Source organism: Ambystoma mexicanum, chromosome 3q (assembly GCF_040938575.1).
Source record: "Ambystoma mexicanum isolate Mex_15411 chromosome 3q, UKY_AmexF1_1, whole genome shotgun sequence".
In the NCBI taxonomy this organism is placed as follows: Eukaryota; Metazoa; Chordata; class Amphibia; order Caudata; family Ambystomatidae; genus Ambystoma; species Ambystoma mexicanum.
The window spans coordinates 37,286,525-37,303,543 of NC_090926.1; the positions used below are offsets into that span (position 1 = coordinate 37,286,525).

The window sequence follows — 17,019 nt, forward strand, 5'->3', positions numbered from 1 at the left end:
AGGGTTTCCATTGTGGGCTTCAGTATATGAGTGCCTATTGGTGTGTTAGCAAGTCAATGGGTTGGTGGTGAAGTGAGTGTGTGAGAGGATAGGGGGAGTTGGTAGACGCTCTTGTCAGAATCTGCAGGTACTTCCGCCATCACTCTATTCCATTGGACTTGTGGCATGCCCGGTAGCCTTGTTCGGAGCCCATTTCCGCCACTCTTCGATGCTCCTCCCGTGGCAAGACCCTACTCCCTAACCACCTCCATTTTTTGTTTCAGTGTGGATTGGGCCTAACCTGAGTTTCATCTTTCAGGTGTATTCAAAAGGATGTGCAGGTTTCTCTTTTAGCAGCCATTAGTTTGCTGTCCACTGACCTGCTCGCATTGCAATTTGCGCTTCCTGTGCATGCATTCCCTCATATTATGGCCTGAAAAGAAAAAAAAGCCTGAGCTATAGACACCATTTGCTCTAGTGGACCCTCACAAGTTGAGTCATCAGGGTTTGGGGATCTAGCACTATGGCCTGTGTTCATTCTCGTTCTCTCTCTCACTCCCCCTCCTCTCTCTCTGCCTTTGAGCAATTGCCTCCATCGTCAAGATGTTCTCAGGATCCATCCGCCTCGGAAGTTCCAGGATTTCCAGGCCAGGGAGCAATACGCTTAGGAAAGCTAACATCTCTCTTATAGGCACACTTACTGTGTGACTTGTTTGTGGTGTAGGCATCTCTGTAAATGAAACGGAGGTGGCGCCAGTGGTGTACTACCAGGACCATCCAGCATACCTTGAAGTTACCAGAGCCCACCCTTGTGTGCCCAGTGTGAAGAATCCTGCGGATCCCTCAGTGAAACCCTGCCTAAATTCTCCTCCCAGGTGGCCAGGGTAAGGCAGATGCTTCCTGATCCTAACTCTGGGGGTGGGGTACTGTTGCTGGTGCACTGTTGGTCGATCACCTGGGTGGAGAAAGGGCCCAGGGTAGTGAGGTGAATCCGTGGAATGAGATGCTGTATTTTTCCTCTGCAAAGGAGATTCTTACCACTGTGCCAAAAGAGGTTATTACTTATTGACATTTTAATGTTTCTCCTCCTTCTATTAAATCTAAGGTTGTGAACTCTAAGGTTGTAAATCAAAATACACTATACCAAATGAGACACTTGTTGGTATTTAAAAATAAATGCCCTCCTCCCTTTCAAGGGTGCACAACAAAGGATTGTGGAAATGTTGTCTTCTCTTAATCATCTTCCTCTATACAAGTTAATACACCCAGCCCCTAACTAAATCTACCCTTATAAGTAAGAAAAAAGTGGAAAAACCTAACTTTGGTAAAACAAACTACATGGCTCAGAATCCTAGAGGAACTGAGATCAGGAAGAGGACTGAAGAGGCTTGTAGATGTAGTGGTCAGGCAATTAAGCCTAATAGCCATGGCTGGAGGCAGGCAATTGAAAGTATTGGCTCACACCTGAAGCCAATGGGCAAACCTGTGAGGCATAAAGGGCCCCAACAGGAAAGCAGAGGAGGAAGGAGCTGGAACAGGAGTTAGAAGGCTGGCTGTAGTAATAGCAGAGGAGAAGCAGGAGGCTGTCAAAATCATGAGGAAGTGGGAGCATAGAAGGGACACTGGAGCGTGGAGACAGCAGATTTCACCTGCAGGTTCTGAGGGGGTTCTTGTGTTCCCAAAACCTATATTGCAGAGGAAGACATGCTGAAAGTTAAGTTTTCCCCATGTGAGCCGAGTTGCTGTGATTGCGGAGCCACGAGCGAGCAGGAGCCCAAGTACAGAAGCAGAAGGCAAGCAGAGGGTCTTGGGAGTGGAGGAGACTCCCAACTAAGGTGGCCGGACCGGCAGCATCCGTGCTGGAAGGTTGTGGGTCCCAAGTGACCCTGAAGTAGTAGCAGTAGTTGAGGAAGTCGTGGAAGCAGAGCAACCCGCAACTGCAGTGTTCCTGAAGCCGGTGAGTGAAACATGACATTCAGATTCACTCAACAAGCCTTGCCGGTAACGGTAACCAGCTCCAAAGAGGCTCATCTATAGTTAAAAGCGAGTAAAGTTGTTAGTTATTCTTAAGCAGACAGTTAACAATGGAAATGTAACCTTCCTGCTTATTCTGAAAGCTGCACTGTTCGCGTGAGAAGTAAAAGCTATTACATCCATTGTTGAACTCATTATTGGAGTGGTCGTGTTTCCTTAACTGTACAGGAGGAACGCCTACGGAATCCATTGCAAAAACCTGACACTGGCATCTTGCAAGAGTTCCAAGTGAAAACTGCATCAAGAAAGGTCGGGAGTGACAAATTGTGTTTCCAGAGGGAAGTCAGAAGTTGCCTTATTGATATTACACAGGAATACAATTTCATCCAATGCTTTAAGTTTAAAATCTACCTTAAAGAGTGGTTGCGTGTGCCTAATAATGTTTTCACTTTGAAGACTGAAACTTGCATTATCCAGAATTGACATTCTTTATTTCTCAAAGTTACTATACTAAAGGGGAGAATAAGCAGTACCCAATCCAAGAGGCGAAACCCTTTTATAGTGAAACAAGCCTTGTTAAAACCCATACACCTAATCTGTGAAGCTGTCAACAGTCTAGTGGCCTCACATATAAGTGTGGCATTGTTACCTGAAGCCGAGAGACTGGCGCTATGGCTTCTGGGTAATTACTTGGGCAGAAAAGGTGTGAGAAAGCTGGGTGCTGGTAAATAATTTACAGAAGTTAACCTGCAATATTAAAAGAATGCGAAAGGAAGCAAGTCTTGTGGATAGAGGAAGGTTAACTTTGTACCAGTCAGACAGATTGAAGAGGCAAAGAGGCTGCCCCCAGGGACGTCATTCACCCAAATGCCAGCCTTAGCGGAAGTGACATCACATGACCCTTGACCCTTTGATGACATCACCGGAAGTGACATAATTTGATCCCACCCCCAGGTGACATCACAGGAAGTGATGGCAAATGACCTTCCGATTTTTTAGATGCACCTAGCACCCGTGTTTCCAGGTGCTCTATTTTCAGCCAGATATAAGAAACGAGGCAGAGACAGAGGCATGATTTGTCCACGGTTACACATTCCGGGAATGTCATCATCCAAATTCGACGTGGGGTCTATATGTAAAACATAAATAATGCAGTATTTATAACAGGGTAAACAAAATCTCTAACGCAGGCTACAGCAAGAGTGTGAAACATCTATAGATCAGTGGACACAGAAGTACATGTAATCTGTGGCATTGCTGTGTTAAACAAGCCAAAAAACCACTGACCAAGCGTGCACTGCTGTTTACTGAGGAGAAAAATGCTGCACGAGCAAGGCCTGAATATTAAATCATAGACCAGGATTGAGGTATCAACAAAATTCACTGGTTATAAATGTATCTCTGAGTCAGCTACCACTACGATAGAAGAAATCTATTAGACTGGTCTGCATGCACAGAGGGGAGTGCACCTGATAATGTTATCTTTGCTGGAGTAGAATACATGGGGCAAGGTTCTTTCAATATACCCAAGACCCCCCCATAGTTTGTTATCTAAGCATAATACTGGGTGCCAGTGGACTTAAAAGAAAATACATTTAATGTAATATCATTGCTGCACACATAAATCCATAGCACCACACACGTATTTAAAATTGTAAACGGCAACAAGTTGCTTCTCACCGGGGACTCACTGGCAGACTTCAAGGCGCACACTGCACACTACTCCTTTTCCAGACCCAATGGTGCCCAATGGCGTATCACAAAATTTGGCAGCTCCCCTGTGACCCATGCTGTGGGCCCCCCTCCCCTAAACTCCTTAACAAAGCGCAGGGCACGCCACACCCCGGGCCTGTCTGGACCACCACATGTGCGCAATGTCCATGATGATTATGCACTGCAAGTAGTAAATATGTTTTTTAATCAAAGTGTAAATCTTTAACCTAACATAGGAAGAAGAGGGCGGTGCCTGGTCCACAAATATACCAGCCACCAGTGGTGGCTGGTGAGTTTTTTTTTTTGAGGGTGTAAATATTTGTCACAAGTATGTGATTGTGACCGAGCATTGCGAGGGAGCCCGAACTAACGTAAATGGGTTTGGGGGGGGATTCTCCTCCCTCCCCAGAGTAAATGTTTTGAATAAGGGGTTAAAATGGTGCATTGCACACCACACTTTCTGGGAAAATGTGGGTAAAAGGGTCAACAATCCGTTTTGTAGGGAAAATCATGAAAAAAAAGTACAATAGATACAAGTCACCAAAAGGGCACAGGGCATTTTCTAATGCATTACCATGCCGGTCCCGGCACTATATGCCAGTATAAAAAACATTTTATGCTGGCTGTGCCCATACATTTTCATACTGGCTCCACCAACATAGGATAGTATTTCCATATAAGACCATAGTTATGTTCTCTTTAAGACGTTTTTCTATAGTATCATTACTGGCACTGGGCACAAAACTGGCTGTGCCAATATATGCCAGGACTCCTATGTAAGAGCATACACCCGTTGGTTTGGACATTAAAAGTGACATGCCACAATTTGAAAATGTGTCCAATGTAAGCCAGTCTAGACCCATAAGAACACTTATCTTGCTTGATTCATCATAGATGCTCCGATAATAAAAAGTCATGCTACAGTGAAGAATATACAGGCAGCTACACCAAAGCATCAGTCTAGCGAGATAACACTAGTTATCCTGCTTGGTGTTTTAAAGATGCTGAGTAATAAATGTCATGCCACAGTAAGCAATGGCTAGACTGACTGCACCAATGCCAGTCTAGACAGGGAATGGCACACATGAACTTGCCTTTACCTAAAAATACCAGTAAAACATACAAAGTCAATAAAGGATGTGGCAAAAATGCTCCAGTGATCGACAGTGTCTCCCAGGGCCTTACACACACACATGCATCCCGTTTCACCCACCGGTCACTCACCCATACATCTCCTCTCACATTCACTTGCACTGAATTCACCACACAGGCACACACCAAACCCCACCCAGAACATTCAAACACACACTACTACATGTATGCTCCTTCACCCACCTGTCACTCACTCACACCTTCTCTTACGTGCACTCATTGCCTTCTCTACACAGGCACATACACACCCACAACCACCCAGAACATTCAAAATCACACATCACATCACTTCTCATTCACATACATACATCTGACACACACTTCACACATACATCATATTACAAAAACAAGCCTTCTTACCTTTTTCTTGCAGATTCAGTCCGTGCTTCCAGACCCCTCGGCTCTTCCGTGCTGCTCACAAACAGGAACCAGGAAGCTGCGGGAGCTTCCTAGGTCCTGTATGTGAGCTGTAAAGAAGCCGAGGGAGAAGGGGTTGGAGCTGAACGTGGCATGTGCCACATGTCACGATCAGCTCCAACCACTACTGAGTGCCTCCCCGGGCCAGCCTTCACCCTGATGGGTGAGGTCTGGGCCGGAGACCCACCATACCTGTTGCGGCAGGGCCTCACGCGCCACGGGTGGGCCTGCTACACCAGGAGCACCTGTTTTTTTGATGCAAAAATATTTATATTTTTTTTAAGTTGGGATCGGAAAGGAGTCCCTAGGTGTTGCAACTGCAGCCCCAAAGTGTCGCAGTTGTGACACCTTGCGACGCCCAAATGACATCCCTGGCTGCTCCTTTTTTGGATAGTTATTGAAGGAAGAGTACTTTTGCCTACCTGAGGAGGATGCAGTGTCTTGACAGACTTTTCCTGATAATTTAAGAAGTTTAAGCAGCGGTACAAGTATTTGCACTGTAGTGCAGTACAAAATTGTCCCCGGATGTCACGTTGGAGTGGTTTGAAGTAGTGACATACCGTGGGATGAATATGACTGTTCTCAGAGTAATCACAGTAGAAGAGTGGTTGTTAAAAGGAAGCAGCAAACCAAAGTGAAGCATCCTGACAAATATACCAAAAGTACTACAGATGTTCTTACCTATTGTAAAGTTGTAGCTGGAGAAATACTATAATTCTGCCTTTTGAACTGTGGAAGAGAATCTTGAAGGGAAGATAACCAAGATTACCATTGGTGCTATTTTCGTTGCTGGAATTGGAAGGGAATCTTTTCAACCAAACCAGAGAATTGTTACCAGTGGATTTTTGTTTGAACTTTTATTTTTACTTGGGACTGATAAGAACTGTTTCAAGACTTTTTTCTTTTCCTTTGAACATTTGTTCCGTTATTGTGTATTATCTTATGTTGCTTAGTTCACTTTCTTTGTTTGTTGTTTAGTGTGAGGGTGGACAGAGATTGTCCCCTTAACCTTTAGACTTTTTAGGGAATTCCTTGGTAGAGTAGGGCAAACAAGGCTTTATTTGCAAACTTTGACTTTAATAAAAATGTCTTAGTTTGAGAAAACTACTAGCAGTTGTCTGCCTCCCATTACTGACCCCTCACACCAGGCATACCAGAGCTTGCCCTTTGAAAGATACTGACCGCGTGAGGGGCCACAGTCTCCCAATATAAGAGAAGCCCCTAATGTGTCCTATGACTTAATTCTGCTGGAACATATTTGGCGGTGCCCAGCAGGCCTTAGCAGTGGATGTACCCCCCTGCCTTAACTTTGCCAGAGTGGGTGCACTCTGTGTTGCTCTCTGGGTCCAGTACAATGAAGAACTTGCCAAGGTACACTCTGATGTTCCAATCTGACGATATTTGATGTGTGTAAACTGCTAAAGAGAAACTCGGTTACTGCCGTTGTGGGCTTGGAAGGTCGCATAACTTCACAGACACAGGGCTAGTCCATAGAAAGCCCAGGACTAGCTTGCATGCACGTGCAGAACTCCCATCTGCTGACTCGGTACATAGTTGCTTCCCTTTGGTGTGCATTGTTGGCAGCGTGCTGTAGACAGTGGCGTCCAATAAAGGCCATTAAAAACGGGCAGCATCTTCGGCCCATCTATGGTAGCAGGATCCAGAGACATGCAGACGTGTCACTGTTTAGCATTCTAGAGGGTTCTTTTGTAAAGCAGATTTAGGATTGTTTTGTGTCACCCCCTAAATCCTATCCTCAAGCACAAAAGTGATCAAGGTTGGTTGAAGGTATGTACCCAGAGCTGGGTGTGTTCTGTTCCTCTTGGGAAAATCTCGTTTTCATCCCTGATCAGAAGCGTGTTCACCAGGTTCTGTGTGACCCTTCTCTCACTGTATCCTGTTGCGTGTATTTGTGGTTATTTGAAGAAACGGGAGGACCATTTTGTTCAGACATGACTTGGACTAACACGTTTCCCATGAAATGCCTGTACAATAGCACAAGGATTAGAACAAGTGATGAGACAGTTTGAGGGTGTAAAAAGGTGGGGCATCTACTAGGGCCAATACAAATAAGAAAAATAATTATAGCGAAAAAAACAGATGACTTACAAAGGTAATATTAACCTAAGGGGGCAAGTGCTTCAAACAAAAAATGACTAGATATACCAAATTACATTATTAAGCATTCTTGGAGGGGGAGGGAGCTCCCTCTTTATCAGGAAAGGGAAGTTTAAGCTGTGTTTTGAAGAGATCCACAGTCTGATCTGCTTTTGATTGACGGGCGGGGGGTGAGTAGGGAGAAAAAGGGAGAGGGGTCACGGAGGAGGGCATGGGATGCAAGTATGGGTGCAGAGGAGGATCAAAAGGAACGAGATGAATATACAGATATACAAACAGACCGGTACTGAGGAGCGAGACCACAGATAGCTTTGTAGAGTAAGAGAAAGATCTTGAAAAGTGAGCGGTTGTGCATGGAGAACCAACCATCATGTTGTCGGGAGTCCGAAGTGGCAGACTAACCAGGATCTGGTTAGTCTGTATAGCGTGCAGGTAGAAAAGTTGAGGACTTTGTTTAAAAGGAGGAAGGACTAAAGAGGAAGGCCCAGCAGTAGGCCTGAGCAGTAGTCTAGTTTGCGTTTGCTGCATACTTATGTGGAAATTAGAGTTTTCATTTTTTTTTTTAACTTTTCTTTATTGGCAAGAAGCAGTAGTAGGCACGGTACATGTTACAGTAACAACATAGGGTACAAATCAAAAGAGTAGGTGTCGATGCAAAGGCGTAGCAAAGAAAACACTCAAGCATATACCAACAGGCAAATTACAGCAGGCCATTCATTTTACAGCATGATCCGTCCCCTGCCCCGGAGATGGGGGAGAAGACAGAAGCTCCAGGTCAACCCTTCTGTTCAGGTAGCTACAGAACTCGGTCCAAATATTTTTAGGTCTAGCATTCCCAGGCAACATGTTGATGTAGTCCTCCTCGCATATTTGTGTCCAAGTGAGGGCTTTCAACCACATCTGTAGTGAAGGGGGGGATCGCTGTTTCCAACACCGCAGAATGCACTTCTTGGCCACAATCGCAGCCACATTCAGGAATCTAGCAGCCCGCTTTGCGTCAGTCCCCTCCCAGAGCCCGAACAGTAGAGACAGGGGGTCAGGGTCAACGCGGAATCCCACCATCTCAGAGAGAGCCCCAATCACCGTGTCCCAGAACGGAGCCAGTGCCCCCACAAGACCAGAACATGTGTGCGTGGTCCGCATTGCTGGATATACATCTCTGACAGGAGTGGGAGTGGTCCCGTGCAAATCTCCCCACCGCGTGAGGGGTGTAATATAGGCGATTGAGCAACTTGTATTGAATGCATCTGACCCTGGAGTTGAGAGAAACCTTGCGTGTATGCATGCACATTTGGGTCCACATGCCATCTGTGATGTCTAACCCCAGATCGCGGCTCCAAGCATCCCGGACAACATGGGTGGGTTCGGCAGCTCTCGCCATCAGCATTTTATACAGGGCGGACACTATGCCCCTGGCCCCAGCGGAGTTCGCAATATAGCAAATCTCCGGGGACTCAGGAAATTAGAGTTTTCAGAGTCGCTTTCAAAGAAGGCCCATGGTTGCAACACTTTGGTGAGGGAGCAAGAAGGGCAGGTAGGGAGGAAATGTGAGAGGGGTGGGATGCATTGGAAGCTGGGAGAAAGATGACTTCCGTTTTTGAAGAGCTCAGCATTGGGTAGGCGAGAGCCTGCCAGTGATGAATTGCAGTGGGATAGTTGGTAATCTGATCCGAGATAGCTGAGGTGAAGTAGGGAAAGGAGAAGATAATTTGAATTTCATCAGCAAAAGGTGATAGTCAAATGATGAGATGAGTCTTCCTAGAGCAGAGATCTAAAGGGGGAAAAGCAGAGATGCAAGGACTGAGGTGGGATGCCAACAAGGAGAGTGATGAGGTCAGAGGTCTGCGCATTCCAGGTGATTTTAAAGGAATTCATTTTTCAGGTAGGAGGAAATCCAGATTAGAGCATATTTGGGAAACCCAAGGTCATGGGGAGTGTGGAGAGGCGTGGTCCAGAGTGGAAAAAGCGAAAGACGGGTCCAAAAGGATGAGTATAGGAGTTTGGATCAGCGAGCATCAGAGTGAAAGTTGGAGACATGCTGGAGTGCAGTCTTGGTTTAGTGTTCACTACGGAAGCTGGATTCAAGTGCATTTCCAAGGCCAAGTACCTTTAAGTCAAGGTACTTAATGATCCAGTTGAAGACTACTCACTCAAGGACCATTGAATAACGTGGAAGAAGGGAAACTGGATAATGGTATTCTGGGATGTTTTGGACAGCTGAGGGTTTCTTCAATATGGGGTAAGGCAGTTGCAGATTGGAAGGAGGTAGGGACGAGTCTATTGGAGAGAGGGACGTTAAAAGCTCAAAGATCAGACCAGGTTATTGAGGTGAAGTCGTTAACCATATGAGGAGCAAAGGGGTAGATGGGGATGTGCGGGTGCAATATGAGCCTGCGCTATGAAGGATGGGTGAAAGGAGAGGTGGGGGAGGGGTGAAGGACTGAAGGAGGGTTGGAGACAGAGAGAATGGCTTTCGGAGTGTCACATTTTAGAGATTTTAGAGGGTTAGTAATGAGCACAGTCATTAGCAGAAAGGGAGGAGGCGATGGATATTGGTTTGAGAAGTGTGACCAGATCTTGGAGGGTAGATCTAAGTTTGTAGGGGTGATTACTAAGGGAGGAGATGAGCTTTGTGAAGTAGGAGGATTTGGCAGAGTCCAGTGCAGAGGCGAGGGCTGCAAGGGAATTTTTGTAGGCTAACAGTAGGGTAGATGTCTGTAATTTGCACCAGAATCTTAAGTCACAGAGCTTGTCTCTTTGAGGTCTGAATTTCAGAGAGGGTCCAGGGTTGAGGATGTGGAGGGGAAGATTTGAATTTGAGAGCAGGATTGTGTTGGTCAACTGGAGTTCTAAGTGCATAATGAAAGTCAAACAAGCATGGAAGCGGCATGAATAGGGGAGAGACAGAGGGGTCCTCACGCCAAGGCAAGAGTTGGGCTGAATTACCGCTTAGTAATTGAAGAGGGTAAAGGAGGAGTAAAAGTTGAAGTGACTGAAATAAGTGTTCAATGGAATGATCAGAGGGGGACCAGTTATTGTGGAGGTAAAAAAAGGAGAGTGAATTAGAGAAAAAGAACAGGTGAAGAGAATTCCTACCAGAGTGGGTAGAGTGGTTGCGAAGAGAGGTGGGGTGAGATAGGAGCGTTACCTTTGAGTCAAGTGGCAGAAGAGGGCTTGGGAAGGTGAAAGTCCCCCATCTTGACAATGAGGGATGTCTGTAGGGAATGTATTAATTTATGTGTTATTTGTATGGCGCTTATACAACAAGACAGTGTTTCGAAAGCGCCACAAGGCAAAGGGGAAGGGAACAAGGGAGCAAGTAAACCATGGAAATGACGATGAATAGTTCAAAACAGTCCTACTGGGCCTTGTGATGCTCAGAATGTGCAAGTGCAAAAACGAGGGGGGGTCAAGGGAATACGTGCTGAAAGGACCCCCGTGGAGGGTGCAAGTGACCCTGTTGGGGAGGCAACAGGTAAGTGCATGGGCGGAGGGATCACAAGCCAGGAGGGAGGTCTGACACCCCTCAGGTAAGTGCAGGGATGAGTCAAACCATCCAACAAGCAACTGTAGGCCCAGGGGCTAGTGCGGGTTGGGGGGAGCTGGTGGTGATTGGGCTGGTGGCCAGGCCCCTGTTGGACTCTTGAGGGGCCAGGCCACCAATCGGAGCGGCTAAGTGGATCTTTGGGACGGAGAGAGAGAAGGAGAGGAGAAAGGTTTTGAGTTGTTTGTGGAACTTGAGGTGATCCAGTTGAAGGCTGAGAAGGAGAGGGAGGCTGTTCCAGAGGAGGGAGGCAGCTGTCAAGGGAGATCTTCCCCCAGCTCTCTGCTTGCAGAAACATTTGACCAGCAAAGAATTAGAGCAAGAAGATTGAAGGGATCTGGAGGGAGAGTATTTAGTGAGAGATAGTTGTAGGTAGCGTGGTCCCACGCACCAGACAGCCTTATGGATGATGCAGTGGGTCTTGAATTTGATCCTGGGTGGCCAAAGTGCAGCAGGGAAAAGGGGAATAGGAGTCCTGACAGGATGAATCTCTGTCTTACTGGCATTAAGATGATGGAGGAGGAGGAAAGGGAGGAGTGGAGCTTGAAGAAGAGCTGTGTGTCATCTGCGTACCACTGGAAATGAGGAGAGAAGGCAGAGATTTGGTGAGCAAGAGATGCAAGGTAGATATTCAAGAGCCAGGGCGAGAGGATAGAACCCTGGGGAACACAACTAGTAGAGAGAGTGGTGGTGGAGAAGGAGCCCAGTAGAACCTTAGAAGGGCGGTCAGTGAGGAAGGAGGTGAACCAGTCCAGTGATCGGTCTGAGATACCAAGATTATCTTGGAGCCGTTTTGTGAGGATGGAATGGTTGACCGTGTCAAAGGTGGAGGAGAGGTCACGGGTAATTAGAACAGCAGCGGAGTTGAAGTCAAGATTTGCGAGCAGTTCTTCACGGGTGTTCAGGAACCAGTTTCTGTGCCGCTGGATGCTTGGAATCCAAATGTCATGTAAACAACCAAAATGACTCAAGAAGGTACAGTTTAGGGAACAAGGAGTTGTGAGGACTGTGTTTTTTTTTGAGAGCCAGAACAGTGAGGGGAGAATATGAAAAGGGGCATTTTCAAAAAGAGGAACACGTGATGTCAGATGGGGTGGGGGACAGTGTTGAGGGCCTTATTGATGAAGAAACCCACACCACCAACCTTCCCAACAAGTCCGAAAAGTGGGAGAAGGTAGCAAAGTTGGTGTGGAGAGCTCCTGGTGTAGCAGTCATGAGGGAAGATCTAGATGTCTGTGGGGGCAAGAAGTGAAAGTTGAGGGTGATGAGTCAAAGTGGTCAGTGATGTAGGAACATGTGCTGCAGGGGAATTGTGCATGCCATAAGCCAACTGTTGTGCAGTAGGCAAGGGGGATAGATGAATAGGAGAAGTTTGTTTGATGGGTGGAGAGGAAACAAGTGAGACTAGGAGAGGGAACTGAGCTAAGTCATGTTGCATGATGGAGAGATGAAGAAATAGGTTATTGAAGATAATGAAGAGGGAGGTTAGTGGATGAGTGGAAAGGGAAGGATTTGATGGTGAAGAAACAGGTGTAAACTCAGAGATGGTGTAGAATGGGGCTATTTGTAACCAAAAGACCGTTAATATGGCCAGAACAGTAATGTTCCTTGGTCCTGTGAGTTAACAGAATCTCTGCGGTGGAAGGCTTGTTAATGGTTGGAAGGGTCCCTATGCGTGGAAGCAGGAATAGGGTAGACTGTGAGCTCTGTGAAGTTCTGTCTTGAGCTGGACTTCTGGTTGTAGGTCCTTTCTTGCCCCACCGGGCCCAAAACAAGGGGTTGTCCGTTGCTGCTTTTGGCCCCTGGTAGCATACACCCTGGACAAGCTGAGTAAGTGGGGCAGTGTCACATGACCTGGTTGCTTTAGGCCCAGGGAGCTTCGTTTTGCAGGCAGGACCCTCAGATGATGCACAGGGTCTTCAAGTAAAGCAGGATGTGGCAAGGAAAAATAAGATGTACCAGTAAGCATACATCTCACTGACCTGGGGAGGGCACTTCAGAGCCCGAGCAAGATGGCTCTTTGCTAGCCAAGATCCAGAGATATCGGAGAGGCCAACCAGCTTCATGGCGTCAATTTCCTTTCTATGAAAGGCCTTGCCCCGGCTATGTGACACCCGGAGTTTGGTGTCTTAATGGTACCGTGGTGAGAACGATCCACCCAGAAATAACTGAGATGTCGTGGGCAACAGAAGGAGTGAGCCTTCAGACGTGATCCACTCCAGGCAGTGTTTTAAGGGTGCGTAGATGGCTGCAGCAAGCCCTGCGGGCGAGGTGTGGTTGCGCATGCTGCTGTAACGCGGGGTCGAGCACTGATGGCAGGGGACTGATCCCGGGTACGATCGTTAAAGAGATGCTGCAGTGCAGACGGGACCCCCTTGCCTTCTGCTGTGATGGAGGCAGTCTGCCTTGGAAGCATTGCACCATGTGGCCTGGAATGGAGATCGGACCCCTGTCCACTAAACTATCCACCTGGTGCTTGGTGTAGACACGGAGGAAGGCTGTTTAGGTGCGCTGGCTCCATAAATAATTGCGAACCACAGAGCTCACGGCCCGATTACGAGGAGTGGATCACTCGCCTGGAGGTAGGCAACCTAGGCTGGGGGAATCTTGGAGGAGTAGTCTGTAGGCCGGGTGTGGATGCAGAGTCATACTCCATTGCGCCGGAGTGGAGAACCAGTCAGGCGCATGGAGGGCCATGATGCATGCGAATTTAAAGCTGGCTGATCAACGTTATCCAGCAACATCTATGGCTCATGGATTGATGCTTGAATAACTGGACATACCACTGTGGTTAGTGACGGCAGGAGCTTGCAAACTGCGAGTATCCTAATATAATGGAGCGACATACACACCCGAAGGGTCATGGAAGGAATTTCACCTGGTAGAGGGGCCCTGATTCTTTGGCCATACGGATCTTAGACTTCCTGTAAGCAGAGGCAGCCCTGTGATGGCCGACATCATGCAGATGTAACTAGGATTGCAACGTAGGCTGGCAAACCAACGGGCTATCCTACATATGGACCTATGTGTATGCAATCCCCATTACAACATTCCATGGGGGCGATATCTTACAGAGCCACATACTCTTAGGCCTCAGAGGGACGGATAGGCTCCACCGAGGGGCACGGCTCAAAACCTACACACCCACGCAGATCCACCAGACAACGCAGCAAGATGGACGTGCAGGCGCAACTTTAGGCATGATATTTTACACATTGTCAATAGTTCACAGTAGATTAAAGCAGCATAGAATTCAAAATAGTCATGTGTTATATAAAAAGACAATATAAATACAAGTTCAATAGTAAGAGAAAAACAAAAGGATAGAATACCATTATATAACCTGTTCAGTAGGAGAAGCAACCAAGGTAAGTCCTGTCAACATGTTTATCCAAGTATCGGGATAAAGCTAGTATTGAGCCTATATGAGCACCCTTCATCATCCTATTCCATAAAGCTTGGCATGGAACTGTTGACCACTCATGGACATATTTAGTAAAGAGCATGTCATTTCTCGATTAATAGAGGAATTGCAAAGTCTGCCATTTCGTTGTGACCTACCCAGGCCAATCCGATGGCCCGGTCTTTGTCGCGGCGGTGCTCAAAGTGACAGGGGAAAATACAGCGCACAGTCTGAAAACTAGCATAACATTTTGATCAGTATGTGCTAAACCGTGAGTTTGATATTGCCTTGGAAGTATATTAACGGACATGCTGGCACATTGAGCTGAACTCTGGCATATTTGAGGGTGCCAGGGTATATCTGAGCAATGCCCTTGGCAGGCTGGCACATTGAGCATATCATTATTAGCGCTTTGCTATATTTGAGCTGCACCCTGATACTGGGCCTCATTAGGACCCAGGCGGTAAGGGGTTTACGGCGGCGTAAACAGCGCCGACCCTTACCGCCTGATTCCGAGGTCCCTTAGCGCCATGGAGGATTTAACACCTGCTTTTAGCAGGTGTTAAAATCCATGGCGCTAAGGGACCATGTTGTTAATTACGCCACCGTAATACGGTGGCGTAATTAACGCCTTCCCCACTCCCATTATGCCCTATGGGGCAAAAATGGGAATGGGGAAGGGTAAATGGGTTAATGGGGACTTACCGCCTCGCCAACCTCGGAATGGGGCGGTAAATCCGCCAACCACCATGGCGTAAACGTCGTTTACGCCATGGCGGTAAAGGTACGGCCCAGGCGGTAACTTACCGCCTGGGTCGTAATGAGGCCCACTGAGCACTCTGGGTTATTCGAGCAGTACCTGGTGCACTCTGACGTGTGGGAGCAACATCCACGCATCTGATTATTTTTCTGGCATTTCAAAATGGCATTTTATCAATCAGCATAGGCCAGCATAGGCACAAAGGTGCATAGTGTTTCTACTGACAAAATATGTAAAACATGTGTTTAATTAAGCTACAGTTGTAGTGTTTATTTATGTATGTAAGCACGAAGGAAAGACCAGCGAGGCAAGAAAATAATTAGACCAAGGTAGAGATTTGAAGAATATTAGATGAATAGAGCAGTCTTCAGTTTCCAAAAGTTACTTATGATGGACATTATGCGATTGTGGCATTGTGAAGCCAGTGCTTTTTCTGGGCACATAAATGATTTATTAGAGAGAAACGCTCCTGTTTGTTGTGGCAGACTTCACATCTGAAGTATTGCGCTACTGAGTGTGGTGTACTTCAGACCCGGATGTCAATCATATGGCTTTTTATACAATTTCTTCTTAACATTGTGTTGTTTAATTCATCATTTCGACCCATGAATGCCAATATTTTCTTGGGGCGAGGGAGTAGCCCATCGCAACGTGTCTGTAGGTAGGCCAGGCACTGTCTCTTTGCTCCCTCATATTGCAAGGCGATATTTATGTCCAATTTGTTACTTCTCCGCATCTCAAAAAGACCCATCCCAGGTTATCATGGGCACTAGAAGGAGGTGGGGTGAAATGCAACCCTGGCGATATCCTATCCCTTTTCGGAAGGAGGTTTCCACTGATCTTGCAGGTGGTTCTGCTGTGCAGTGTCACCACAGCAGGAGGAAATGTTAGTGCTCGACTCTGCTTACTGACAATATGATGCCATATTATGTCAACAAGAAGGGTGGCAACCTGCCCCTGAGATGTGTCTCTTGGCGATGGGGCTGTGGGAGGAGCGGCTGGCTGGGAATGTGATCGCCCATGTTCTGAACCCTCTGGTGCAGCCACAAGGCGTCTTGCATTCTCATAAGGATGCACTGAGCGGGTGGGGGGCAGGTGGGGAGTCCAGGGATTAAAGGATAGTTCCGGGACTTTTTTTTTATTGTCCCTACGGGTCGGCCATGTGTTTGTAAGCATAAATCGGTAGATCGTAGGAAACTTTCCTATGGACCTTACCCGACTTTTCGCCCATTATCGCACTCGAAATCAGCCTCCATTTTGTGATAATCCTATCATTCCGCCGCATCGACCTGGCTCACCTGCCTTTGCGGCACTAAATCAAATCCCCCGCCCCTGAAACAGACTTTATCAAAACATTCATATTCCCCGCCTCTATCCGTGACGTGACTGAGCTGCGTAGGCAAACGCGCCCAGGCGTCTTCTACGCGACTCCACACAGACCCCGGAAATCAACACAGATCAGCTCACAATACAGCGCACCACAATTCGGAATATGAAACTGTACTTTGAAATCAAACCGCAAGATTGTAAATGTGGTAAAGTACATTTATTTGACATCAAATGTTTAGAGAATATTCAGCGATTTGCATTTTTATTTGCTCATGTTCCAAAAAGTTCGTATTGAGGAACGCGATGGTCCTTTGCTGTACACAGGGTCTTAGAGCATCTCACAATACAGCACCACAATTCGGAATGTGAAACCGTGGTTTAAAAGCAAACGGCAAGATTGTACATTTGGCAAAGTACGTTTATTGGACATCAAATGTTTAGAGAATATTCAGCGATTTGCATTTTTCTTTGCTCTCGATCCAAATTAGTTCGTCTTGAGGGAAGCGATGTTCGTGTGCAGTACACAGGGTGTTGGTTTACGATAAAAATAAGCTCTTCTGTCGCACTGATAATCGCATGGCTGTTCCAACAACGAGGCACTAGGCCACCACAACGGTAGGTATGTTGCAT

General features: G+C 46.8%; 1 protein-coding gene across 1 annotated transcript in view; it reads left to right on the forward strand.

The window, feature by feature from the left end:
* Nucleotides 1-17,019, forward strand: part of KCTD17 (potassium channel tetramerization domain containing 17) — a 239,966-nt gene that overhangs the window by 73,036 nt on the left and 149,911 nt on the right. The gene's annotated exons all lie outside the window — the stretch shown is intronic.